Below are 27,324 nucleotides of genomic sequence, written 5' to 3' on the forward strand. Positions count from 1 at the left end.
CCACCTGCAAGCTCGGGGGGGCGGGAGGCCGGCAGCGAAGCCTGCCAGGCCTGGCCGCTGGGGAAAGGCCGGCCTCGGGCCGCCGGCAGCGCCGCGAGGGGGCCCGCTCCCCGCCGCCCACCGCGGCGGGAGCCGGGCGCCCGCCGACCCCCTTCCCCGGGCAAGGAGAGGAAGAGGAGACGGGCCCAGGGCCCTCCTTACTGACCTGCCGGAGGGCGGCTCTCCCGCAGGGCCGAGGGGTCGCCTGAACGGAGCTGGCTCCCCTCAGCCCGCGCAGCCGCTGCCGCCTCCCTCACGCGTACGGCCTCCTCACCGCTCACCCAGTCCCGCTCGGATCTTTCCGCCACCGGCTCAGCGCCGCCCTCTCACCTCCCACAGAGGACACCCACCCCCATCCCAGGAGAACGAACCCCCCCAGCCGAACCGGGAACACGCACCACCCCCTCCCCAGCCCAGCGCGGAGCGGGAAGTTCAAACAATACACCGGGACTACTTTCTCTCCCCGCGAGCGGAAGCACACTACCTCTCTGCGCGCGGCGAAGAGACAAGCAGCGCCGAGCGCGAGGCATGCTGAGAGTTGTAGTCTTCCCGTGCCAGCCCCGCCCACCTTCGCGGCGGCTCCTCCGGGCGCCAGCGGGCCACGCGCCACCCGTGGCGGCGGCGGCGCCGCCGCTCCCCCCCCCCCCGCCCTCGCTGCTCCCCAGCCAATGGGCGGGCTCCCCATCCTCTGCTGCGCGCGAGGTGGGGGGGTAGGCGGGGCGGGGCCGGGCCGGGCCGCGCCGCGGCCGGCGGCGCCCGGAGTTAGTTGTTGCGCGCGGGCGCGGCGGTCACAGCCCCGTCCCGGGAGTCGGTTCCTCTCAGGGGCCCGGCGGCTGCGGGAGCCGGCCCTGACGTAAACCTTACTCGGTACCGCCGCCGCCGTCTCCTCCTTCTCCCCCTCGCCGCCTGCCCGCGGGAGGCGCCGCGGGGCTGGGGAGCCCCTGCCAGGTGAGGGGCCGGTCCGAGTCCAGGGCGGGAGTGAGGGGGGTGGGGGGTGGGGGTGACGGTCCCTCTCGCTGTGAGGGGAGGCCGGCGGGCGGCGGCCCTGCCCGCGGCGGCGGGCTCGGGTTTCCTCAACGAGGTCCGTCCGTCCGTGTCCCCCGTCCCCCCCTTCCCCGGCGGCCCTTGGCCGAGAAGGGGGGGCCCCCGGCGCGGCTCGGCGGGGGTGCGAAGGGAGCGACCGGGCGCAGCCCGCTCCTCCGGAGAGGGTCCCGCCGGGCCGCCTTCTGCCGCCCCCGGCCTGCCGCGGCACCGACGGGCGGGCGGCGCCGGTCGTGTCTGTTGCGTCCGGGTGGGTGGTGAGGGGCGGGGGGGTGGCGGGGGGGGTCGGGCTGGCGCCGGCAGCCGCCCCGGGGCCCCCGCGGCGCCCTGGCCCCCCAGCCGCGGCGTTGGGCCCCCGGGCCGCCGCCGCCAGCCCCCGGGCCCCGCGGTGGCAAAGGGAGGTTTCTTCTGCCTGCACCTCGGCTGGAAGTTTTGCGACGTGATCCTGCGCTAAACAGATTGTGCCTGAGCCTGCCGGGGAGCGCAGGGCGGCTTCGGAGCCGACACCTTCTAGGAATTTCACGACGAGAAAGCCGCCGTAGGTGCCAGGTGGATGCTCTCTCCCTGTCGGGGCTCTGTCGTCGCTCTGTTATTACTGCGAATTCCTGACATAAAAGGCTTTCCGTGTTAGCGTATACGTCTGTAGCTACATTCCATCCTCCTTTCAGGCTTTCGGTGCTTCCTTTTCTCTTGAAGGTTGTTTGGGACTTTTAGGTAGGTCGGTCTGTTTGCCTGTTTTTATTGAGGGTGAAGTTGAGACTGGACTAGAAAGGCTGGGATTTGCATTGGGACAGCAAGTGACACCATGTAAATACGTGGAAGTGGTTAGTTACTTATCAGGCGGCTGATACCTAACACAGAGTAGCCGGGCTGCTCTTAGGTGAGCACGAGGAGGAGGAGGAGCGTTGCCTGGTGGATCCCTGACCTCGAATTTAATAGGGGTCCCTTGTCAGAGAACATAATTTCTGTTTACTTTAGGTCTTTGCCATTTTATTTTGTAGAGCTTGGCTTTCATTCTTCCTTAATCACTTCATATGGGGCTCCAAAGTTTTTCCCCTTGCTTGGCATGGCTTAAAGGCTGTCCAATGTCTGCTAAAGCACTTTATTCTCAGATATTTGGGGAAAAAATAATACACAAGATAGATGGGCAGGAAGGAGAGAACACGAAGTTGGTTTAGGAGCCAAGACTTTATGGAATTCCAATAATTAGGTTCTATAGTTAGAAAGTTTTCTTAAACTTATATAAAACTGCCAGCTGAACAACTACCTTTGTTACAAATTAGATGCATTTAATTCAATGTGACTTTCGTTTGACTTACAGCCTCATCTAGACAGTTTGATTCCAGTGGTGTGGCAGAGCAGGAAATACTTGTGGATATTCTATTTGGTCGTTTTGACTAGTTAGAGCTCTTAATCTAGTTTCACACTGGCTGAAAAGGTTTTGTCTGTAAAGCAGCTAAGATGATTTATCCAGATGAAGCATCTTCCTGGCAGAGCTACTGCTCCAGTGTGTTTTCAGGAAAACCTCATTTTGTTCTCTAAAATGTAGAAGTATGCAAGAAGTGAATTACCAATTTTTCCATGAGTAACTTTCCATGATTAATCTTATGTGTTCATTTCATGATGGATTTACCTTATTGTTAGGATATTTCATGTATGTAACTTAATTCGCAGACTTCCTAAATTACTTTCTGGGATTGTTCTGTTTGGCTCAAATGCCTCTTCCTCACCTGAAGACCAGTGGCAGGTGGGATGTGATTCCCGAGCCTGGGCAGGAGGTACCAGCTGCAGAGGGAGGAGCCAGCAGGCTTTCCTGCCTAGCCTTTCTGCTAGTGGGCACTTTCACCGGGCTGCACGTGTGTGGAAATGAGCAATTGGTAAGAGGGTGAGCTTCACTCATGGATGCAATGCTTGCGCTTCCTTCTATTTTGGAACATACGTTAACCATGTAAATACGTATACAGTTACTCTGAAACAACAGCATTCCCTATGTATCAGTAAGTCTTACGGTTGCTTCAGCGAAAGACAGGGCAGAGAGGCAAAATACCATTTCAACTTCTGAAGTAATTTGTGTTTCTGACTTTTCAGCTCTTTAGAAAATCTGCTTGCAAATATATTTACTTTCCAAATAAAAGGCATTGGTTGGAATCAATCATCTTTAAAGAAAAATAAGGGCGGGGAGGGGTGCTATTTGGCTAAATGGCTCCTAAATGTTTTGTTGCCTAAACAGGATAGTAAAATATTAAGATAACTATTGTAAGTTATTGATTAGGGTCACAGACAATGGTAACTGCTGTTAGCCTTCTGTATTGTGCCAGGAAAAATAAGTATGTCAAAAGCTTACTAAGTTAACAAGTTGTAACATGTTTTCTTTCCTCTACCTTGTTCCTGGGTTTACGCTCCTGTGTCTCTACTTTCCTTTTCCTTTTTCCTGTTTAGTCTTTGCTCTTGGGTTTCCCTTTTTCCTAGAGCTGCCCCTCATCCCAGTTTAGAATTAGACCCTCCCATCCCTGCTAGTTGCCCGTGTTGTCTTTCCCCTTTTCTCAGAAGGGATCTGCAGCTTTACTCTTTGTCACTGCTTTACTTGTTCTAGTTGCTTTCTGACGAGATCGGATTTCAGATGGTGGTAACTCAGTAGTCCTTTCTCTTTTTTTTTTTTTTTTTTTTCTTGCGTATGACTTAGACCCTCTTTTCCCCAGCCCTTGAAAAGAGAGCCCCAAAGGTCTGAACTGGGGATTGCTAGGTACGGACCAGAGATGAGGTCTGTCTCCTGCCAGTTTCCACACTGTTCCCACTTCCTGTGCTGCTGCAGCTCCCGAGGAATCCTGCCGAGCTGCTCCCTCCCGTGTAGTCGGTGTGTCATAGCTGACATTCGGGTATGGGCAGAATATCGAAATGCAAATGACATGGGTATAATGAGGAGATAGTGTTGCACTTGTGAAAAGCGCTGTGAATATTGTGGAGTACATGTGATGTGGAAAGAGATCGTAAAGAAAACACCTGACATGGGGAAACTGAGAAGAAAACTTTCTTAGCTTTCTGCTATTCATATGTGATAACTCCAGATGTTTTTAACCTACTTACAATATGAAAATCATAATCTGCAAAATGTGTTTTGGTTTATTAGTTGACGCAAAGTTCACAGAAACAAGGTCAGGTTATTTGCAAGCCATATGCAGCATTTACTGGCTGTTAGTGGCAGCCAGAAATCACCAGTGAGGTAAAACCCACTCTACATCTATGTAAAGTAATGTGGATTTTGGAGGAGGAGATGCATGGCCCCAGTCCACAGCCAAGGAAAAGAGGCTTCAGATTCTCCATGCTAATACCAGAAAGGGTTGATGGAGCACGGTGCCGCTTTCTGTGATTGTGTTACCTGTGATAGGCTGGTACAGAGACCTTGTCTGTGGAGTTTTTATGGGTATTACCAGTTCTCCCACCCTTCTGTGCTCCCACACATGACCGCTGTTTAAGGACTAAGCATTGCACTGGGATTTACATTGGCCTAAGGCTGAAATACTTTCATTGTTTCATATGTATCAGCACAATAATGTAGAATTTCCATTACCATACAGTTTTAAATTTAGAGTGGAAAAATGCAGACTGCAAACTGGAATAAGACTTGCTAGTTGACTTTCACTAGTTTAAAGCATGCTCAAGTGGAACAAGTGAACAGTATACACTGAGAAGAATGTAAGAGCTTTAGTATTTTTGCAGTGTTAGTGACAAGGATAAATGACTTGTTTTTACTTGGTAGCAATTCTAATTATTTGTCCAATCTTTGAGCTGCAATTTCAATAGTTTGTGGTTTAGTATTGTAGGCTCTGTGTTTCCTTTTGGGTTTTCCAAATCATAAGCAGAAATTATCAACCATGTGAGAAATTTTCAGTCTTCCTTTTTCCTAACATAGATAAGTGGCTGAGTCACTAAACAATTTCTTTCCCCGTTTCTCTTTAAGTGGACTGAGTTGATTTTGAGATTGCCTGACAGTTGAAAATGTGGATGGAGGAAAACTACGCAGTGGGTGTAGCTCTGAGGTCACTTTCTTTAAATTGATTTTCTTCTGGGGCCTCATCAGCTATTACAGAAGTTACCAAGTTAACTCAGAGTTACAAAACAGCTTTACCACAAATGTTTTTGGGTTTGTCTGTTCAGATGACACCAAGAACAATACAATTTCAGAACCCCTCTAGAGCTTAGTTCACCATTTCTCTCCTCCCTGTAATCACATATTGCTGTGCAGGATGAGTACAAAATTGGTTTTAAACTGCACCACTTGGAGAAGTATTTTGTAATCAATCTGTAACTGGTGAAATATTTTTTTTAAGTCTTTGATTCTGGGGAAAATTGACACCCTGACTAGCTTGCTTTTTGTGTGAGTACTTGGAAAAATCTCCAAATAGTAGGTCCCTTGGCAGGCTCGCTACCCATACCTGCTGTGTACGGGCCTGGCCTTAACTGAAATGTTTTTGCATGAATTATAGTAGTGGTAACAAAGATCACAACGATGTTGATTGCACATCTGCACTTTGATCACCAAATAGTTATATTTATGTTTAAAAGATGTGTAAACATGGTGTGTAAAAAGTATTTAACAGCATTAATTTATCTATGCCTCAAAATGCCTTCAGAATTCATGGCTCTCTTGCTTAGGAGTCATTTTCTTAGCTGCTAGCTTTTAGAGCAGGGGATGTTTAATTTCCCCATAAAATGAAGTGCTCCACATGGGGAAAAAAACTATTTTATCCTTTTAAAGTGCAAAAAATCATAAATATTACCTGGGAAAGACACTTTCATATCTTTCCATTTGTAGGCTTTATCTCACATTTTACTTGAGTAATATTTCAGTTAAAAAACCTTACATGCACTTAAACATGAATACTGAAAAATGCTCCACCATCTTAATGCAGTCACTGTTGACTGCAGGAGACATTCTTAGCAAAGTTTTTTGAAATCACAGTAAACAAATGGATAAAAATCATGCCAGGCTAAACATTGTAGGCTTCTAGCAATACTTGTTTTAGTAACATCTTGTCTGAGACACCAGTTCAGTGTGGTGCTAAAAAGTAAGATCACTGACTTCCTAAAGTTAGTGCTTTTTCAGAAAATATTGCTGCTAGCGCATAATTTGCCAAGTGGAACCTTACTGGTGTTTAAGCAGATTTGGATTATTACATTATTTGATAGAGGTTCTATAGGAAACTATTTAGTGATACATTCACAGTTTGACCTTACCTGTCTTTGTAAAACCATTAAATAAGTGCAGATCTCAATCCTAAAATGTTCTTTCTTGGATGCATGCCTGTATTTATACAGGCCTCTCCACAAAGCTCACCAAAGGAGGAAGACAGTATTTAATACAAAAGGTATCAGTTCTGGATGTGTATATTTCTATCCACTCTTCCAGCTCTGGGGCTCTTACTGTCAGAAAAACCTTCATACACATTTAGAACACATTTAAAATCATTCTATAAACATGAACAGATACAGACATCCTTCTGCATTGACTTCATGTGTATTACCTCTTACTACAAGACTCTGTACATATCACAGATGCTCTTGCTGTTGTCTTAGCTGGCAAATAGCCTCTTACTGAGTGTCATTGTTTTGCTGTTGTGCTTGTTGGTGTCCTTTCTGTAGGTTTTTTTCATGCAGCAAGAGAAACGAAGACCAGTTTAAAAAATATATAAAATCTCCCCAAATTAGCCAGTAAATTCAGAAACATGCATGTCTGAAGGTAATAGAGACACTTAAAAATCCTCTAGCTCTTGAGTTGAAAGTGTCCTTGGTCTTTTAGCACCTTTTTTCCCTCAGACAAGTTTTGCCTTTCTGCTTTGTATTAGCCCCTAATAGTCTTCTGCTGAGTAACCCCTGAGCCTGTTTGGAACCCCATTAAAATCGCTGATTCTCTCTGTAAAGGCTCAGAATTACATCAATAGTGCTTTAATAATGAAATTTAATGGAGATGCATACAAGCTCAGAGAGAATAAATACCAGTATAGGAGTTTTCCATGGAAGACTAAGTCATATTGTGTAATTGTTTTTCCATTTGCTTTAAGCCTTACTAATTGTCTTTTTCTGCCTCCCTCATCTAGATTGGGTAGTTTTGCTTAAAAACAGGTTGCACAATATCCTCCAGTCTGACTTTAAGTCTGTAGCTACATGGTTAAGGAGTGTGACTCCTACTGTTTGGAATGATCTTTGGAGAAGATAGTTTATTTAATTAGTTTTGTGCTGTAAACTGTAGAAATTCTCGGTTAGAAGTAGGGAGATAGCTCATAGTAAAGATGTAGAGAATGTGGGGCACATGAAAACTCTCGATATCATCAGTTACGTATGCTTTGATCGTGCAACAGTTTGCAGTCTGTTGTAGTCAGTGGAACAACTTGCTGAACTTGGTGTTAAATATACATCCAAGGCATAAATGTTGACTATTTTGGAGCTTTATACCTGTACAATTGTATTTTCATACTGTGGTTGGTTGTTTGGGGTTTTCTTAAATTTGGTTGCTTAAGGGAATTGAATACCAGATTACTAGCAAGATGGTCTCAAACCTGCTGTGCTGCTCATGAAGCTGTCAGTAATGTATCTTTTGATTGCAACAATAAAATTTTGGAAGTATTATGGTAGGCCTGCTTAAAATGAGGCAGACGTGTTTAAAGGTCAATATCTCTGGTTAGCAAAGATTGCTTGGGAAGTGCAGAAAATGAAGGCGTGTTAGGACAAAGCTTGCTGAAGCTTGAAGTGCTCCTGTGCTTATGAATTTTGCCTAGTACGTATTTCTTGTACAGCAAAGGCAGTATCCCTGTTAGAGAAAATGTCAGAACAAGCAGAGCTTAATGTATATTTCATTTACCCTGTATTCTGTATTGGTTCTGGCTGCAGTATCATAACTGTCATCTTGCTCCATGGACCTGTTGGCAGGTAGGGTGCTGGTTCATGCTTCCTTACAAGTTAACCCACTTACCTTCTCAGAGTGGGAGCAAATCTCTTCCAAAGGTGGTGCTTTTAGGAGAGTTGTTCAGAAACTGGTAGATCAGAAGGAATGTTGCACTCCGGTCTATAAAGTACCTGTTTTTAGAAGTTGATAGATACTGTTAGTAACAGTTGCCATGAAAAACCTCCTGCGAGAGCTTTGCAGGTTTAAGGTGAGATTGCAAAGCGGTTAGACTGAGATTCCTCAGCTGCACTGGAGCTTTAGTCATGGTGAGTTCTCCTGTGTTCTGTGTAATTATCTCTGGTTTTCTGCTTGTTGGAATGTGAGAAGTGTTTGATTGTTTTGCTTGTTTGTGCAGTTGCTTTCAAAGAGAGAAGCTGAGTCGGGTTCCTTTCTGATTGGTATTCCCACTCAGCATCAGTATGGTATTCAGTAAATACATGCTTTAAATACAGTATTGCAAATCATACTAGATGGCATAATATTGTAAATAGCAAGAAGTGGTGCATTAAAAAAAAGCCCAGTTCTTACCTCTTTTTTTTTGTTGTTGTTTTAACAAGGCTGTAATTTTACTTTGTAGTGCATAATGGTGATAACATTGCAAGCTGTTTTCCTACTCTGTACTTTGCAGATTGACTTCATTGCTTATGGTTGTACATTATCTTTGTTTATCAGTGTAAATCAACAGAGCTATTCCTGAACAATGGAGATAGCAACGGACAGACCATTTGAAGCCAAATTTTCAGAATGAGAAACAGTGTTGTATAGAAACACGTTGAAAAAGATAACCAGCACAGGTTATTGGGGGGGGGGGGGGGGGGGAGGGTTCTGCTCAACCCCCTACAGAGGAGATTATGGAAAAGGCTGTGTAATGGTATTTTCTAAAACATTCCTATACACCTGCCAGGGTACTTGATGGAAGGTTCCTGCATACACTAATAATTCTTATGGGAAATAACAGTAAACAGGTGAAATACCAAAGCAAAAGCATTTAAATATAAGTGGGAATTAGATTCTTAAGATTTCAAATGTTACATAATTGGGTTTCTTTCCTTAGAGTTGAGCACCTGCAGTTCTTTGTATATTAAGTCACGGTCTGTCTACATAGGAAGATGACTTTGGGTCCCTTCATATAAAAGTTGTTAAACATCCAAACAAAATGAAATCTGTAGAATGCAGAAGGAGATATTAATCCATGTAATAAATAATGTTGTATTCAGCGGCAAGCACTGATTACTGAGAGGGGGTTATAAATTCAGCCAGTAGTCCCTGAAATCGTGTTATATGGATAACACACCGAAATTTTTTTATGTTGTGCTGGCTAAAAGAGATGGTATGCTTTTTCCATCAAATAACAATCACAAAAAAAGGCTGAAAATATATTGGAAAAATAAGAAGCCAGTGTTGGTTCACCATTGCAGTGATTGTGCTGGATGCAAATAGCTGAGCTATGGATAAAAAAAATTATTGAATAAGGGGAATGATTGAAAATCAGCATCAGTTTCTAAACAAACATATGCTTTGCTTTACCAAAAATCATAGTAGTATTATGGTTTTAGTCTATATGTCAGAGGAGCATTCATCAGCACAGTCGCATGTCAAAGTCGGTCTCTCTACAGCAGATGTATATGGCTTCTTGGATTTCTCTTACTTGTAATGAGCGAGATGCTTGTCCATTCAAACTTGTATTTCAAGTGATACAGGAACAGTTTTGATTATAATTTAAAAACTTGATTTCTTTCCATTTTGTGAACATCAGGCAATAAAGGGTTTCTTGTAATTTTTATTTGGCTTTCTCCTGCCAGTTTACCAAATGTCTGTAACTTAGGTATTTCAGATCTGTAGATCCCAGCTACTTTTAACTTAGTTGATTTTGCCACATAGTTCAAGGTTTCTTTTCTGTCACTTTTCTTCTGTGAGCTTTCGCAGAAGTTTTGGGGGTAATTGTTCTGCAGGGAAGATAAATGTGTATTAGATATATGTATGTTCATTGGATGGTTCACGGTAAAATACTTCCCCTGCCTGCCTAATCTGCCTAAGAGTTCTGAAAAATTATTTCCAGTGGACAGTTAAAAGCCTGGACAACTCCTGTATCCTTCTAGGACTAATCAGTATGGGACTTGCTGTCTTGTAGGTACACTTGCAGTCATCAGTCTGTGCCTGTAGCAGTTTTTATTGAACGTGCTTGTTTTTTTCTTGGCAGTGGTTTTATGATGTAGTTTAGAAGGGAGAGCTGTCACACCACGAAAAAGAAACTCTGTTCATTAGTTTGAGATATGAACTAAACCTCAGTTTGTGTTCCAAGAGTTTAAAAAGTACACGGAGAATGGGCAGTCGTATCTTCACAAGGTGCCTTTCTCAGGCTGATAAGAAACACTACACATTACATTAACTCATCACTTTCATATCCTTGGGTGTACATGTCAATGTCATTTAAGTGGAAAATACGCAGAGAGCAAAAAGGATATGATTCTTGAAATTGAGTGGTACCTGAAAAATCGGAAATCTAGCCTTTAGTATAAGTAAAAAAAAAATTGAAATATAAGTCTGCCGCCTTTATTTTTTCCATGAGAGAGAAAAGTGAAGACATCTTATTATTAAGGTAGCCATCTTTTTAAATGCTGCTTTGCTAATTGGTGCAACCCTAACACGTCTGTACTGTTTTACAGGGTATGCTGGGACCTGTGATAAGCATTTCCTTTTGGAAAAGCTATACACATTGTGAAAACAGAGGCAACACAATCTTTTCTGCTCTTTAAGATGCGTTGTAATAAATGTGTCTTTTTGAAAGGTTTTTTGCATATTTTTCAGATGAGCAAGTCTCTTGAGCTTTGTGCTTTTTATTACATAACATTTATGTTTTTAAAGCTCTGAGCATGATCTCAGGTTTTTATTTCTGTTTTAGTAAAGTATTTGTTGCTTGTAGCTCTGTAAAACCTGAGAGATTGTCCTGTCTTCTAGCTCTGTAAGACCTGTAGTCCCTCACAGTTCATATGGGAGGCTTAAATGTGCAGTCTTTTGAGTAGAAAATTTTCTTTAGTACTTTTAGAATTCAAAATCATTGGAATTCGCTTATATAAAGTTATAACTTCCTGAGAAAATATTGGCACAAACTGTGGAAGCTGTTAGTTTTTGGAACTTTTGTTCAAGTTATTCATTTTCTCTGCTTTATTTTTTCTTTCATTTAATAGTTAGAGGCTAGTGGACGAAGCAAACTTGGGGCTGAAGGGCCTGTTTTGGAATCTGGCAAAAAGGCAATGACTTAGAAAAGAGAATATGCCTTTTGGGGAAAGAAAAAAAATATGTCCTTGAACTGAAGAAACAATTTTAGGAGCTGTGGCTTATTTTGTTTGGCTCTGCAAACTAGTCAGTTCTGACACTTTAATGCACCAACTTCTGCTAATTCATATCTTACATGTATTCATATATTTATAGTTTTATAGAACACAGTTATTAACAGATCCATTTTAGTATTTGTGAAAGTTAAGGTATGTAATTTCTGTTGGTAGTTGAAGAGGACTCTTTGATTGTAAATATTTTCGGCCATGAAGATTTTGGACAGACATGATCATTCTGCACTACACTGCTCTGAAATCCACAGGTTAAGAAAAAATTTATATCTCAAAAATCAACTTTTTACTATTATTGGGAAGAAATATATTCTGAAAACTTTCATTAAAAGAGGAGTGGGGTTTTTTTATTCTTGTCATACTGAGGACTGTGAGCTCAAATTTGTCTCAGCATGTATATGTATATCTTACAGACATATTTGTGTTGTAGTGGTTATTAATACTGTTTTAGGAAGTAGTGTTAAATCTCCAGTTATTTCAGGAAGAGTCCATTTTTATCTGCAGAGTAGTGCAGTAGAAGGTAATGGTGATTTAAAAAGTCCTCATAGCAGCATATGAACCTAGTGTTTCACTGTCTGGGGAGTGTGACTAAAATTACCACCTCTGTCATAAATTTGCTCTGACTTTGGTTTGCTAAAATATTTTTCCTTTAAAGTGCTGGTTGAGGAAACACTTAATGAGCATCCCAGCTGTCTGTGTGTTGGAAGCAGATAGGCAGTAGACTGAAACGGCTTTTTTCAATAATCTCCAATCAAAACCCAAAACTCCGTAATTCACTGATTTAACAAATAAGAGGACTAAAAGCTTGCCTGAAGTCAATTACTCCAGCATTGAAAAGAGGGCCCAGAACACTCTCGTAGTCTTATCTACTTTGCTAACCTAGCCTTTTGAAAACAGCTATGGTAAATATTTAGTTGCCATAATACAGTATGGGTATGTCTTTTGACCTCAGCAGTTGTTAGGCTGAGTTAGGCTACTGCTTCTAAGAGCTTTAAGTCTTTAGTTCAAATGGTAAAGATTTATGGCTTTATATCACAAAGTGTGTTTCTAGAGGCTTATCCTGGCACTGTTATATTTGGTTTTTGTAACTCTGTTGTATTGTCATCTTTCTTGTATAACTTGCTGTCAAAGCACATGCCAGGTCACGTGTTACGGTCTGTTCAGAGCAACTCTGCGTTCTGCTAGTTAAATATTTCTCTGTGAGTTGGAAGAGCTACACTGCATATCAGAATCTTGCAGTCAAACCTGCTGATGAGTATTTACTTTTCTCATGGCTGCATACTTAAAGTTTGCATGTGATTTGGGAGTAATCTTTGGAATTAATTTCTGTATTGTTCAGCAACAAGAAAAACTTGGAAACTGGGATGGCACTTAGTTTGTTGCTTAGTTTTCAGATTGTTTTGATCAGAATTTTCAATTTTAAGGTAGGAGAAGAACAGTTACAGTAAATAGGTTTTTGCTATTTTTAGAGCATGGAAGATCCTGCCTTTAAACTGCAAGGCAGAGACTGAGCAAATACGTTTTGAGTAAGGAAGCCTCATTTTTACAAGTTTCATTCTTGACCTCAAGATCACTTTTTCCATCATTTGTGACAAGGGATCAAACAGGCTGTCTGCAAAACAGTAAAATGCATTCTAGTCATTTGGTATTGTCTGGTCATGACTACAGCTTGATAAGATGAGAATGATTGGCAGAATGACAATGGACCCATAATTTTTTTAACTCTTCTGTAAAATATACTGAAATCTAAAATAAGGCATAGTGTTCTCAACAGAATGCTGACTGTGACAAAAACTTTGACAATGCAAACGTTCTCACTTGTGGAGCTGAAACAGTTGGAAACAGCAGCCAAAAAGGCAAAGTGGAGACACCATTAAGTTGTCTGAAACAGTTAGTAGCAATGATCTGCATTAAAATAACCTGGTGAAATTAATGGATGCTTTTTGTCATCTCTTTTGCATAGCAGTTTTCATGTGTGCACCACAGTCTTATCTTGAAGCAAGAAAATAAGGCTCTTTTTGCACTGAGATTCTGAAGCAGGCTGATCTGGCTAATACTTGATTGCAGAGATTTATTTCTTAATCTACATTGGAGATTTTGAAGTACTGGCTGTTTTTCAGCAGGCTGATTTAGTTTTTGTTTGATTTAAGAATACACAGAATAGGACTGCTGTAATTAGAGTTTTGTGGTAGCTTTTGGCAAGTCCTGAGTTATTTGTGTGGTAGTATTGTACTGAGAGAACACGATGCATTTTGAGGGAGGGGAAATCAGAACAATGTGCTGATTTGCTTGTGTGGGCTAATATGACTCATTTAGAATTAACTCTTTTAAAAGTTTTTTTTTAGGAAAAACTGACAGGCTAACCTCAGGTTTCAAATCAATTTAAATTGTCTAGCAAGCTGTAAGTCTCCCTTCCATCCACAAGGCCTTAGCAATTCTCCATGGTTTTGGGTCAGCAGTTTACAAACATTGCCTGGACCAATGATCTGTGAAATCAATCTATGAGTCTTCCTGGTCCTGCCTTTGAACAGTTTCATTGATGTCAAAGTAGAAATGACTGTCAGGCCTCAGGACTGGATTATAAAAATTCTAAAATTTAAAACATACAGAAGACAAAATGTTGGTTAAGAATGTTTGGAAGGTTTCTCTACTCTTTGAATGAGAAATCTTTGGTCCTGAAGTTTTCTGGAGGTATGCTGCAAGATACTGAACAGGAATGTTTTGATAATGTAATGTTGTTGTATAAATATATTGAAGACATTTTGCCCTTCTTAGAAATTGAAACTACTACATGAAGCAGTCTGCTGGATGGGTAGTTGTATCTTAAAACTAACATTTTGTGGATTCAGAAATACTTAAATGCTTTTATTCTGTGAATGCATAAGATGGATTAATTTATATACAATGCTTCCTAGTTAGTGAGAAGTCAGTGGTTTGAAAGATTTAAGTCTAATGAGATAGTGGTTATACCAGCCACATGATCCACTCCGCTTGCTGAAAACATTTGTTTAAAGCAGAACGGTGATGTTTTCCTTGCATCTAGTTTCTTACCTACGTTAGTAAAACGTGCTTCTGTTGTTGCTTCAGACATTTGTGACAACTGGTTTGTTGTTCCCACCCTGTGCCAAGCTGTGCTTCATATTAAATAATTTTTTTCAAAACAGTTGTTTTGGGAGGAGTTTCTTGCATGCTGAGTCCAGCTAACGTGCTTCAGTCTGGCAGTGCATTTGGAAATCCCTGTGAAAGGTTCATATCTTTCTGATTCATCTGCCATCTTTTGCCCGTGTGTTTTCTTTCAACACAGCATTGCATGCTCTCTCTAAAATATCTATAAAATATTGTGTGTTTGGGATTGTAGTATTCACCTCATTGTAGGTGAAAACTTCCTGTGTTTTAGAAATCTTAGTCCTGCCGATGTGTGCTGAAAAATTGATGGAACCCATTACAAAATTTGATAGTGTTGGCTTTTACTAATGACAAATCAATGGATGCTTTCAGGTCGAGGAAGGCGTATAGGATGCCTCCCTTAAAACTCAAGCTGTATGCAAGAATAAGAACAGCTGTTTGAAATGTCACAGCAGTCTGGGAACTGGCCATACAAGGAGCACTCTCCTTACAAAGATAGGTCTGTCTGATTCATATGTTGCATATGTGTTAAAGTTCATGGGGCTCTTTATCTAAATGTTAGCTATGTGTGTGTTTAATCTTTGAGGTGTTTGAAAGCTTCTCTAGATATTATTAGAATGGTAGAAAGGAAGTGGAAAAGAGGGAAAACAGACTTACTGAGTATTTCAGCAGTTGTTTGCCAAATCACATTTTGGGATTCATTTCTATTTTAAATACTACAGTGGCTGCCAAAGCTGGCAAACTGTGATCCCCTTTGGAAGGGGGAGGAGACTTCATTACTTCTCTGCAGAGGAGGGACATCACTTTATTTTCCTGTTGCTTTGTTTTTCCTTTTGTAGTGAATAAAGACAATCTGGATGAGAAAAGTAGAAAAAGCCATTTTTCAAAGATTTTCCAGAGATTTTACGAAACAATGAGTTTGATTTACGCTTTAAATGTGGTTTCCTGTCTTCTCTCACATCATTTGCATACCTTTAAAAATAGTGTGGTTTAACTTCATTTTATAGGAATGCGTCCTTTTCTCAGCTAGTACTGGTTGGGATATTGTTTCCTTGATTATTTCCAAGTGCATTATGAGCAAGAAGTGATTAAATTTAATCACCAAACAATTGGCCAGATTTGCAAAAAGGAAAGCTGATTAGAATTACCAAAAAAACAGGCTGCAGGCAGAATAAGATGTATGCTTAAATAACTAAAGCCTGCACTTTAGGAAGATAAGATGGCTGAATAGCAAAAAGGGAAGAGAAAAAAAAAAAGTGAGCCAAAAAATATCTGAGTTTTCTTCCTGCCTTTGTCATGCCGCTTGTAGCCTTGGAAACTGAGACAAAGAGGTTAAGAAACTTGCTCGTTCTTAAAATGGAGATAAGATACAACATACATCTTATTTTAGTCTTGCTTATTCCTATGCAAAGTGCTGTAAGTGAACTGTGTTGGGTTTTTTAATAGTATAGTCTATATGATGAACTTGTTTATTTAGGACTTGAGACAATGAAACCACGTTTAGTTGTTACTGTGTCTAGCTGTTAGACTGATCCTTTGTTTTAATCTTTTGGTCTTTCCAGGTTAGTCCATCATCTCTTCTATCAGGAGGGTGTTGGGTGTTTTAGTTAAACTAGGCAATTCTCGAAGTTTCAGTAGGATTCGAAGTATGTCCAGTACATAAGCATGCTGACAAGTCAGAGTACAGAGGACATCGTTGGCTGTATGTTTTCAAACAAGCTCTCAGTTTTCCTCAAGGAGTATAAAATCAGGAATTCAAGATTGTGAGATCAAAACACTAGAAAGTGTTCTTGGCAAATTGATCAACTGTGAAATAGTTATGAGCTCTTATTTTTTAAATCTGAAGGTGATGCTTTTAAGTTAAGTTCTGTGCTTACGGCTTTTGTTTTATAGGCTCTCTGGCTGTTCATGTGCTGTTTATATTAATGCAGCTCATTTGTAGGCAATGCAGACACTTTTAGAAATTGTAAGATTGTGGAGACATTTAATGGCTAAGGATAAATTGCACAGCTGTGGACACTATTTATACTTTTGTATTAGAAAAGAGTCTGTATCATGAAATATGCATAGCTCAATGTTGTCAGTTATTTTTCACGTTTTTTTAATCTTGCTGAAGACTTGCCAGCTTTTAGCTTTACAGGTTAAAAAGTGTTAGCATGTCCATATCCTAGGAAGAAAAAGATCATGCATTACCCATTAAGAAAATAAGAAGAGAACACTGTACATTTAAGAAAGGAGAGAGAAGGTAGATGGGCTGAAATAAAATGTTTAAAAATCATAGTGAGGGATTCTAGAAACCCTGCATAAGATTTCTGGGCTGAGAGGAGTAGTTCCTAAATATGCAAAGGGAAACTGTAAGAATGTAAATATGATCAAAATTAGCCAGGACTTGATAGAACACAAAGTGAACAATAACTCATGCAACGAGTTGGTTTACAGGTTAAGGATCTCAAACCTCTGCAAAGCATACATTCCTTCCAGAAGAAAGAAATGTCCAAGCCTACAGCATTTTGTAAAAGAGCAATTTGAAGTGATTTCCAACTTTCTAAAATATGTAAGGAAAAATAATTATAATTTTAATAATTATATCTCAACCAAAGGACCCAGAAAGGGAGCAAGTTGTTTGTTCTTTGTAGATGTGTTAATGATGGGAATCTTTTAGAAGTCAACTTTAAAGGACAAAAGGACAAACACAATTATAGGATGTGTAAAATGGAAATTAGGCACCGAGACAGAAATGGAATTGCTTCAAAGATGAGAGGCTAGGATAAATTAAGAACTACCAGATACCATCTTCAAAATGCTGGAATCTAGTATCTTTTACAATTACTTTGGAAAAAAGTTCACTGAGAGAAGCCATAGGAAATTGCAGACACTATATAGGTCTGTGCTCCTGGTTTGTATATCTTGCATAGAGATTGTGGGTAATTTCAAGTTGACCCCTTATTTTATATCTGAAAAGTTCCATAAAATTACTTTATTTAAAATATCTCTGAATGTTTCTACATTCTCTAGAGATTTAGTTGCAACATTGTAGTTCCCTTTTCTCCCCTAACGCTTGTTCTGTCTCGCATTGCTGTCTCTTACGGGAGCGAGGGGATAGGTTTAATGGGTGAATTATGAAGTAATTTGATCAAGGGTTCAGAAGATATGATCTTTTCTCCCTTTTCTTCCCTTGTAATGTCAACGCTGTGGTTTTTAAAAAATAATAATTTGCACATATGCTGTGAAATTCCAACTTTGGCTCTGACTTGTCCTAAGCTGTTACCACTTTGTTGGGGTTGATCTGATATGGGTTACTATTTGACAGCTCTTGTCCCTCTAAGAAACTAATTTCCAAATTCTGTATTACAAAAGTGTGATCAAAAGATAAAGCTTGAACTAATAAGATGGACAACTTGCTGACATCAAAGAGAAAATGGAATGGGGTACAGCTGAGAGCTTGGAGCGCTGATTGTTTCCAAAATCTTTCTTGTGGACGACTATTGCTAACCATTGTGTGTGTCTCATTACCACTACTTTTTCTAAAAATGAGGCTATTTTACTACCAAAAAATAAAATTTGATTAATAAGGATTTTTTTAGAATATTTAATACAACTATACTTTAATTTTTGATTCGGATATTTATGAAGTTCTTACAACTGACAGCCACATTACCTCAACTTGGTTCTGCTCTCTGTTGGTGCAGACTGATAAACTCTTTGTAGATCAAGTTGGAACACATGAAGGGGATATTGTCCCTTACCTTTCAGTCATCCGTCCACTGCAGGTTACTGCCCCTGCATCAGAGATGCAGAACGAAGCTGCAATACAATACCTTTTTAGATGATTTCAGTACAGAGTGAAGCAGATTAGTCTGCATCACTGTTGGGGATTTAAACATCTTAACCCTAACTTGCTTTACTTTGCACCAAAATGAGCTTGCAGTCATTCACCATGTTCTCACTGAGAGAGAGTAGCTTGATAAATCACTCCATCTGACAAGAGCAAGTTTTTACTTAATGACTGACACCTTCAGCCCACTCTCAAATGATGTATTTTTTTCCATTCTTCAGATGACTGGTAATGTGAGAAAACAATACGTGGATGCAGTAGGAAAACCTATCAACCTGCTTCTTTAAGACAGAAGTTGCTAGGCTGAGTTAACAACAACTGGCTGTGCCTCCTGTGTTTGACAGTATACCTCTACTGCATAAACCCAGAAATGTGCTTCTGTGGTAGGTTGGTTGTTTTGAGAAGAATCACTTCAGTATGTTGCCATCATTTGAATGAGACTTTTTTAAGAGAGAGTTCTCTTAAACATTTGGATGAGTTTATACATGTATGTCTGTTTCATTGCATATTTAGCTTTTTCCACTTTGTGCATTTTAGTCCAAGAATGTGCATTCAAGGAGATCATGGAAGATTGCTAGCTGGCTCAGCAGCCTGACGAGGCCCTGCTGTGGAAAACCCTCATCCTCTAGATTCTTTCTAAATTGCACTGTGTTAAGTGATTTGTGATTCCAGTCTGAAAAGCTGTACCTTAGACTTCTTGAAAGTGAGACAAACTGATGTTTTTCTTATTGCTGCCATGTTAGAGAACCACTGTATGAAATGAGCTGCAAATTTAGCTCATGACTTCACAGCAACAGCTATTTAAGCCTTACTGTCCCTCAGACACTTACACAAAGGCAACTGCATCAGGTCTCACTACAGTAGCGGTTTGCTTCTGCTTCCTGGGATGATAGGAGAGATAAGATTCATAAATGGCATAGTACAAGCTAATTAAATGCTCTTTAAATGTCTTTTAGTACGCAAATTGTTAGCATTACCCTGGTGACTATGTACAAATACTATATCAATAGGATAACGCAGCTGTAGTTGCGAGCTTCTCTGTTATCATATTGCAGTCTGGGTGGCTCTGGCACTCAGGAACTTTTGATGATGAGCTCATCAGTGTTTCTTGATTTACTTGCTCTGAAGCAGTAAGTGTGAATATTTGTTTCAGACTTCTAGGTTTTTAAAACAGACTTTTTTATCAAATGTGTAGAAAGGTGCTCACTTTCTGAAAAGACTGTAATATGAAGCGTGCAACAGCCAAAAGCCTGCACTGTGTGAGAGAATTTAACGAAACTTGGAACTTACTAGCAAAGAAAGGGATATCACCTCATATTCTACTGGTTTCCCAACAGTAATGAAATTGAGTGTAGCACTGGTTAAATGCAGATTGCAATGTTTCAAATGCAACAACAGTCTGGGCAGTCAGGCTTCTACATTCCAAAAAACTCTTTATCAAAGAAACAAAAGGTTTTACAGATCACTTTGTATGGCCTTAGCTCATAATGATACCTGATCAATCTCTGTGAAGACAAAATAACTTAGATCGGGGGGGGGGGGGGGGGTAAGTTCTTCATAAAAGTATTTCTTCTGTAAGTCTTTTTTTTAAGTTAAGGAAAATAGAAATATACTTCTAAAGAGGCTTTTAATAGGAATTTCTGAAGGGATTTCAATTAAGAAAGGATATCAGTAGTGATATAAAAGTGTAATTAAATATTTATGATACTGTAAAATCATACTTTCCACATGCTTACACAAAGCCAAGCATATTTTTTGTGTTCCTCTTGTGTATTTCTATTCTGAGATTTGGGGTCAGGGTAAATGAATGAGTCTCATGTGCATCCAAGCTCTTAAAACCTTGTTTTGCCCTCTTCTTGTTGTGCGATCAGTTTTCCCAGGAGTTTGTCAGTCAGAGTAGTGTGCATTGACTCCCTGAACCTGAGTTAACCAGAACTCTTGGGTGTTTTATGATTCCCTTCCGGAAGGTGCCTGTAGTACGATCATGTATAGTCCATCAGTATTCTTTGGAATCTCTTTTATCCAAGGTAGAAGGCATTGCAAGAATCATTCTGAAGAACACATCATGTGGAGAGAACATACTTTCCTCTAGAAGGATTGTGTAGGAGTTTAATGCCACTTCAACTTGATGACTTTCCGAAGGAAAAATGTTAAAGCTGCATATATGAAGGAACAGGATCTATACTTTGATTAATATAGTAATATTTAACTTCAAGCAGCCAGACTAAGTCTAGATTAGGAACCAAGCCCTTCACCAGTGCTTGATAATCCTAATGGATTAATGCACTGGTGTTTTGTGATACTGTGGTGGTTTTCACCTGAGAATGAAAACCCCCTATGAAGTCCAACCAGCCTTTTAACCTGTGTTTAAAATGAATAAATTATGTTAGGAGTTATAAACAGATTAAGAAGAGCTCAAGTGTGTTATAGTCTGAAGAATCCTACAGTTACATAAAAATCGATGTTGCGAGATGGCAGTAAAACTTTACTGCCTTGATGCTGAGCTCCTAGAAGCGGACATGAAATCAAAGAGAATGAGGAGGAGGAGGATGATGATTGTTTTTATGACACATAACTGTTGCCAATGAGATTCTTGGTTGCCATCAGAAAGGTAATTTTACTTAATGGCTATGATAAGCTACGAATTCAGACATACAAAAATGTTGCATTAAAATAGCATACCATCAAGTCCAGTGCACCTCTCATCTTTTATCCCAAATAGCTGTTGAGCTATTGGAAGCATCAGAAGCAAGAAAGCGGGTCCTTTCAAGGTTATAGCTCGTCATGCTTGGATAATGCAATTCAGAAGAGCCTAAACACAACAAATCAAAATTTGTGAAATGATGCATAGCTTCATGCTTCTGTAATTTTGAAAAAGTACATACAGATTTCCATTCTTCCATTCCAAAGAGCCCTTGAAGTATGTCAGGTATTTATAGCTCTGGATGTCTCACTTGTACATGCGGGAGTTAATGACTCACACCTTTTCCAAACAATGGAAGCTCTTCCTGAATAGTAGAGAAAACATTCCTTCCTCTGCTCAAGTACTGATTCACATTCTGATTCACATTTGTTTGTTGTCATGTGGCAAACACCATTTGGTATGTTTACTTCTAGGTCTTAATTACCCTGCAGCAGTACTTTTCTCTTTATAGATCTTATTTCCTTTCCTTCTCTCAGCTGTAGCATCAAACAGCACCTAAATTAATCAAAAAATAATAGCCTAGTTCTTCCTTCCATCTTCCTTCCTCTCCCCAGCTGCATGCTTCTGCTTCTCCTGTCACCAGCACCTGTAGGCCCTCCACTGAATTTGATTCAACTTGTTAAGGCAACAGACAATTAATCCAGTGAAGAAAAGACAGTTTTAGCAATAGGTTTGCAATTCAAATTGGCTCAGTGAGGAGGCTCATAAACATCAGAACCAGCACAAAGGAGGGGGTCAGACTGGCACCAGGAATATGGCAAGGGGGCAGGACCTATGCAATATCCCTATATTGAATGTAATGAAATAACAGTAAGCTGTTAATTGTGCTCAACCATAACTTTTGTTAAAGATTTGTGTTGCTTTTTGTCCCTGAAAGAGTTCACCTGAGTCAGGACATGTTCCAGGGCCAGAAGAGAAGGAAATGGCACTATCAATTCTGGCTATCGCTAGCCATGTAGTCCTTTAATTATCACCTGAATGTGCACCCTCAGTCTCTGGTTAGTGTTTTGGCAGACATATTGCATAAGCCATCTTAAAGAGTTGTCCTACTTTCCTGCCCCTCAACTCTTGGTTTTGTGCTGTGCTAGCACATGTTCTAGTATAGCTGTGTCAAGAAATGGATCCCAGAAAAACTGGGAATGAGATGAGTGATGCTTTTTTAGCTGAGTTACTGTTTACCCAAATCAGTCCAACCTGCAGCCATGCAGACAGTTGTCAGCATCACTGAGAATGAGTTATGTTATGTTTTTTTCATCTCCTTAGCCGTACTGGCATTCCCATCTGCTTATCACAGCCTTGTTGCCCCCTCGTTTGTGCTGAAAGCAGATTAAAGGGGCTACCCTGGAAAAAAGCAGGCCATGGAAAACATTGTGGGCTTAGTACCTGGGATGGGGAGTGTGTCAGCAAATCTGCAGAATGGTGGCAGCAGGATTTGAGAGGGCTGGGTGGGGAGATGACAATGTTCCGAGTTGAGTTTGTCACAAATGAAAATATTATTTACCCATACTCTCAGATGATTTGTGTGCATTTCTGATGCTTTTATTTGAATAATAAAAAAAAAAGTTGGAGACATAGTAATTTGTTGTTTAAAAATGCAATGAAACATTTATAGGCTAAACGTAGCATTTGTGACAAAATCTAGGATGTGGTTAAAATAAAGTTATTTTCAGGACTTGGGCTTAGTGAAACAGCATGCTTTGAATTTTAGGTCCTGTGTACTGTTGTGTTATCTGTCCTTTGCCGAAGAATTTGCAGCAGCCTAGATCAGATCTCTCCAAGATGGTCAACTTTGCATAGGTTTTGTTACCCAATCAGTCTTCATTCTGTTCATTCCTCTGCCCTTTATTTATGCCTCTTCCTGTTTTTCTTCCTCCTTCCATATATGCTTAAATGCGGTCTAAATGTAACTCTTCTATTTAAATGTACCAGTGTTACTTACTCATTATTGTCCCACACCCAGACAACACAGATTTGTTTCCCCTTTTGATAATTTTTGCTGTTGACCAATTACATTGATGTCTTACTTCTGCTTCATGAATTCCACAAGTTAAATATTTTAACAGGCAATCAATACTATAGGCAGTTTTGCAAAACAATCTAGCAAAAACACTGGTAGGAAACTAGCAATCCTCCTCTGCCCAAAATAAACTAATAGACAAACCTAAAATTTCCCCACCACATCCCGCACAAATGTCTATCTTCACACACAAATAAAAATATTTGAAATATTATGAGATTCCTGTGGGTTCTTTAAATCAAATGACCTTCTCTTGCTATCCAAGTTTTTAAAAAAATAATCATTCAAAACCTCAAATGCTTTCCCTGAACTAGTCTAACTAGACCACACAGGTTGCAGTATGCATATTATAAGGACAGTGAAGTATTGTACTGTAATAGAGCTTATTAGAGAGTTCTGAAGCAAAGCTATCTATAGACTAGATGGATTAGAAGCATGACAACTGGAAGCTGTTTCTGTCATCCTTCTCTACATCATTTGAAAAAGAAATTGAACTAATATCCCTCACACCTCAAAGTTGTGCCTTAAGGGAGCCATTATGTTCACTCCTTTCTTTGCACAGAGGCTAAATTTATTTTATAATCAAGTGTTGTTAATGCAGGAAAAAAAATATCTGCTTTTTAATGCTGGAAAACATGAGCAGAATTTGTCTTCTGAGTATATTGCAAGTGTTGTTGCAGGTCTGGAAAAATAATTTTTCTTTAGGTTTTGGGGGTTTAAAGTAATGCTCCCCACTATTCAAAATTTTAGGAGTTTCATCTTCATGGAATGAGGAATGTAACACAAAAGATTTGTTTATTTTTTTATAAACTGAAAAAACTGCTTGTTGGATTGCCTTCTCACTTGTACTCTTCTACTGCATATAAACAAAAGTGAAACTTGTCAAAGTGTAATCCCTATCTTCAAAACCAGTCTTTCTCCTAGGCTGCATTGTCCTTCAGATAATTTTCATAATTTTTATAGTATTTAGAATGGTTCATTTTTCACAAGTAAGGTTGTAACTTGTTGCAGTTGATGGTTATTCTTGCTGGTTTTGCATTATTAATGAAAATCAGAATAAAAAGCCTGTCTGCTTACCATCAGGTTCTTATAGAAGGAGTTTTGTCTCAAAAACATTTTGGCAGGATTATTTAGCAATTTCATTCTGCTTTGCCAAATATATTCAGTACATATTAACAAATAAATTTGGCTATGATTCTAAATACCTGTTGATATAATGCATTGAAGCAGTTGTATTTTGGTATCTTTCAATTCTTTTTCTTTCCATCTTGGGTTGCTACATATGCATGAAGTAAAGTGGGATCAGTTATCCAGTAGGTTATACAGTAATGGATCTGGTATCTGTTCAGATGGAGCTTTTATGTTATTGATTAACCTTTTGGGACTTAGAGGGAAATAGAAGCACTTGAGGTCACTGGAAAATTTTAAGTGGAAAGATAAGGCTACTTGGGATGGAAGTACAAGTCTATTTGTTCATGCTTGGAAAAGGTGGATAGACGTGGGTTTTTTGCAGTGAAAAATGTCAGTGTTATAACTAAAATGATTCACCAAAGCGCATTCATTTTCCTGAGCTACTTTACACTTCCCCGTCCCTCCACGCCGTCCTGTGTCTGCCCAACCCCACCCCCCCCCCAAAAAAAAAAAAAGTTGAAATGTATCTTGTTGAACCTTTTAATTTTGAGTTGTTTTGTGTGGTGGTATTGCTTGGCATAAGCAGCAAACTGGAAAATGCTGTGGAATACCTAATTTCATTGAAAAGAAGTTTTTACTCCTCTCAGTTTGGGGCAAAAAACAGCATCTTGGAAAACTGGGATTATTTTTTTTTTAACCATCTCTGTGAGTAGAGCGTTTAATTGCCAATACATTTGCCCTTTTGTTCATCATTTCCCCGTTCTAGTCCATTCTCACTGCCACCGTCCCCTTCTGTCTCACCCAGTGCATCCCACCATGGCCTTCTTGTCACCCCTACCAAGGAGGAGACAGTAGGGTTATGGCTAGGCTGGAGCTGTATATGTTAGACTTGTTTGGCTGGCCACTTGATTACTGAACTCGCATCAAGTCTTCCTCAGCAGCACGCTACCTTGATTCTTTCTGCCTTTACTAGATGGTACTTTTTGCAAAATTTGCAGATTTAAAGATGCGTTTGTAGTCCTAACTCTCCTTCTATTTGGTGGGCGGTTGTTAAGGAAGGACACATAGCAACAAACGTCATTTTCTTTGAATACCAGTATGGACATGTGGTTTATAGGAAATTAGTACAATGGAGTTAAGTCTTAGAATTTATTGAAAATACATTGCTATACCATGCCAGATTCGAGTTTTTACCTAAGAACTGCCATAACATTTGGAAGACTGTTTTCTCTAAATGTGTTTCTATGGTCAGCAGTAACTTGCAAAAAAGATGAAATTACATGCTAGGAAATTAGAGTTGCTGCTTCTGTATAATCTTGAAGTGGAGTAATATTAAAAGCATGAAGCTGTTTACAAGTGAACATCCCAGAGGTACTTAACTGTGGTTCGGCAGATGCAGTTTCTTGATTGTGTTAAGCTGATCTTAGGCAGTACTGCTAAAGAAAGGGGGTCTCAGCAGTATTAGCATGTGTGCAGATGTGACCATCTGAATCAAGTTCCTAATCTGGATGGAAATTTTCTTGTGTGGAGGATTAGTTTCCAGACAGATTAGAAACCACATCTATCTAGCTGATTACACAACTCACAAGCACTTTCATCAGCTACAGCTGGGAACACAAGCCAAAGAAGTGGAGGGATAGTCCCTTCTACAGAAAGTGCAGATTTTTATCTTCTTAATGCAGATTGTAATTGTAAATCTGTACCTTAAGAAATGTTTTGTTAACATGCTGATGGGCTCAGAAAGGCTCAGCTGCTTGCATGCTGTTTAAAGACAAAAACAAAGATCCAAAAGCTTGTTGCTTTAAACATATTTGGGTATGCAGTAATAGATAATTTTGAAAGTAAACTTATTACTGAATAAGTTTGGCTGTTTTGAAGCAGAAAACCCTGTAAACATGTTTTGTACCCTTGCAAGCTAAAAAAGGCTCTGTTTATAATGTTTGGTATACTGCTGTATTTGTACTACATAAATTTCACACAATTTTTAGCTTCAGATTAAGAGTTTGATACAGATGTCAAGACTTCTAAGATAGTAGGAATTAGAGATGTCGGTATAACAGTGAGCTGAAATATGGTGGATTAAACTGTAATTTTGGTTTCAGGCTTCCTTTTTTTTTTTTTTTTTTTTTTAGTTAGATAGTTATACCGTAAGATCTAATCTCTCATTTTAGATTCTTCACTTCCATTTCAGTTGATTTTTCAGGTTCAAGGACTTAGCTTAAAGAGAGCATGGGGAAGGAGGTGATGAGATGCTGATCATAGTGGCACCACTCCAAGAGCTATAAGGCTGTTTCCTGATGAGTAAATTTTCAGGATCAGTTTTTAAAAATTGCGTTGGTTTCTGTTCCTCATTCCTTAGAAAAGTGCTTCTTGGGCTGGATTGGCACAGTATGGCTTTGGCTCAGCTGTTTCCACTACTTGGCATTTCATCTTGCTGTGGCATACTCTGGTCTCAGCATTCGCTTGCTGTGCTAAATAATTGAGATTATAAAGGTACTGAGTACTTGCTCCATCAAGCAACTAGTATGTTTGGGGGCAGACCAGTATGCATATTGCTGGGTGACTGATGAAAAAAATGTTTAAGGTGCCACCAAGCTAGACTAGGGACATTGAAAGACTGTGTCGTTTTGTTTCTTGTGAGTCTTTACTTATTGTTCCCTGTGCAATGAACTTTTATAGTTTCAATGTGCAAAACACTGTCTTGTCCTATTGAATGTCATTCAGTGGTTTTCACTGGGGATTACTACGAAGACATTTTTAAAGTGTTAAACCTATAACAGGTAATTAATCTTTACTTAGTAATACTCTTTATTCTCCAACCCCTTTGAGAAAAGATCTCATGGGTCTTGAGTAGATTATAAAACTGTGATAGTGACTAGTTTGCATTAATGAACCTAATTTTGAAATAAATTTTGCGCTCAAGTCCAGTACATTTTTCCCCCATAGTAGTTGCTCTTCAAGATGATTTATTTTTTTCCCTGCCTGTGATGCACTTTGAGTCAAAAGTCTCTTCTCGACCATGTCCATCTGCAGTCTTGATTGCCATCAACTGCCATCCTTGTCATCCTGCAAGTCATGCTTCAGGTAGCACATTTTAGATAATGTCTAACACGCAGAAACTCCAGCCTGTGTTCAGGTAGGAGC

General features: G+C 40.0%; 2 protein-coding genes across 7 annotated transcripts in view; one reads left to right on the forward strand and one right to left on the reverse strand.

Moving 5' to 3' along the window:
- HMG20A (high mobility group 20A) overlaps positions 1–389 on the reverse strand; it is a 48,122-nt gene extending 47,733 nt beyond the window's left edge. For 2 of the 3 annotated variants that reach the window (XM_049811480.1, XM_049811482.1), the window contains exon 1: positions 206–387. The gene's annotated coding sequence lies outside the window, so the exon portion shown is untranslated. Of the gene's footprint in view, positions 1–205 lie in introns of all 3 variants that reach the window. The other variant, XM_049811484.1, reaches the window with a different exon arrangement.
- Positions 390–879: 490 nt separating this feature from the next.
- The window catches only part of PEAK1 (pseudopodium enriched atypical kinase 1), a 127,148-nt gene continuing 100,703 nt past the window's right edge, over positions 880–27,324 (forward strand). For all 4 annotated transcript variants that reach the window (XM_049811454.1, XM_049811456.1, XM_049811453.1 and 1 more), the window contains exon 1: positions 880–987. The gene's annotated coding sequence lies outside the window, so the exon portion shown is untranslated. The remainder of the gene's footprint in view (positions 988–27,324) is intronic.

Source organism: Accipiter gentilis, chromosome 10, assembly GCF_929443795.1.
Source record: "Accipiter gentilis chromosome 10, bAccGen1.1, whole genome shotgun sequence".
NCBI classification, from domain to species: domain Eukaryota; kingdom Metazoa; phylum Chordata; class Aves; order Accipitriformes; family Accipitridae; genus Astur; species Astur gentilis.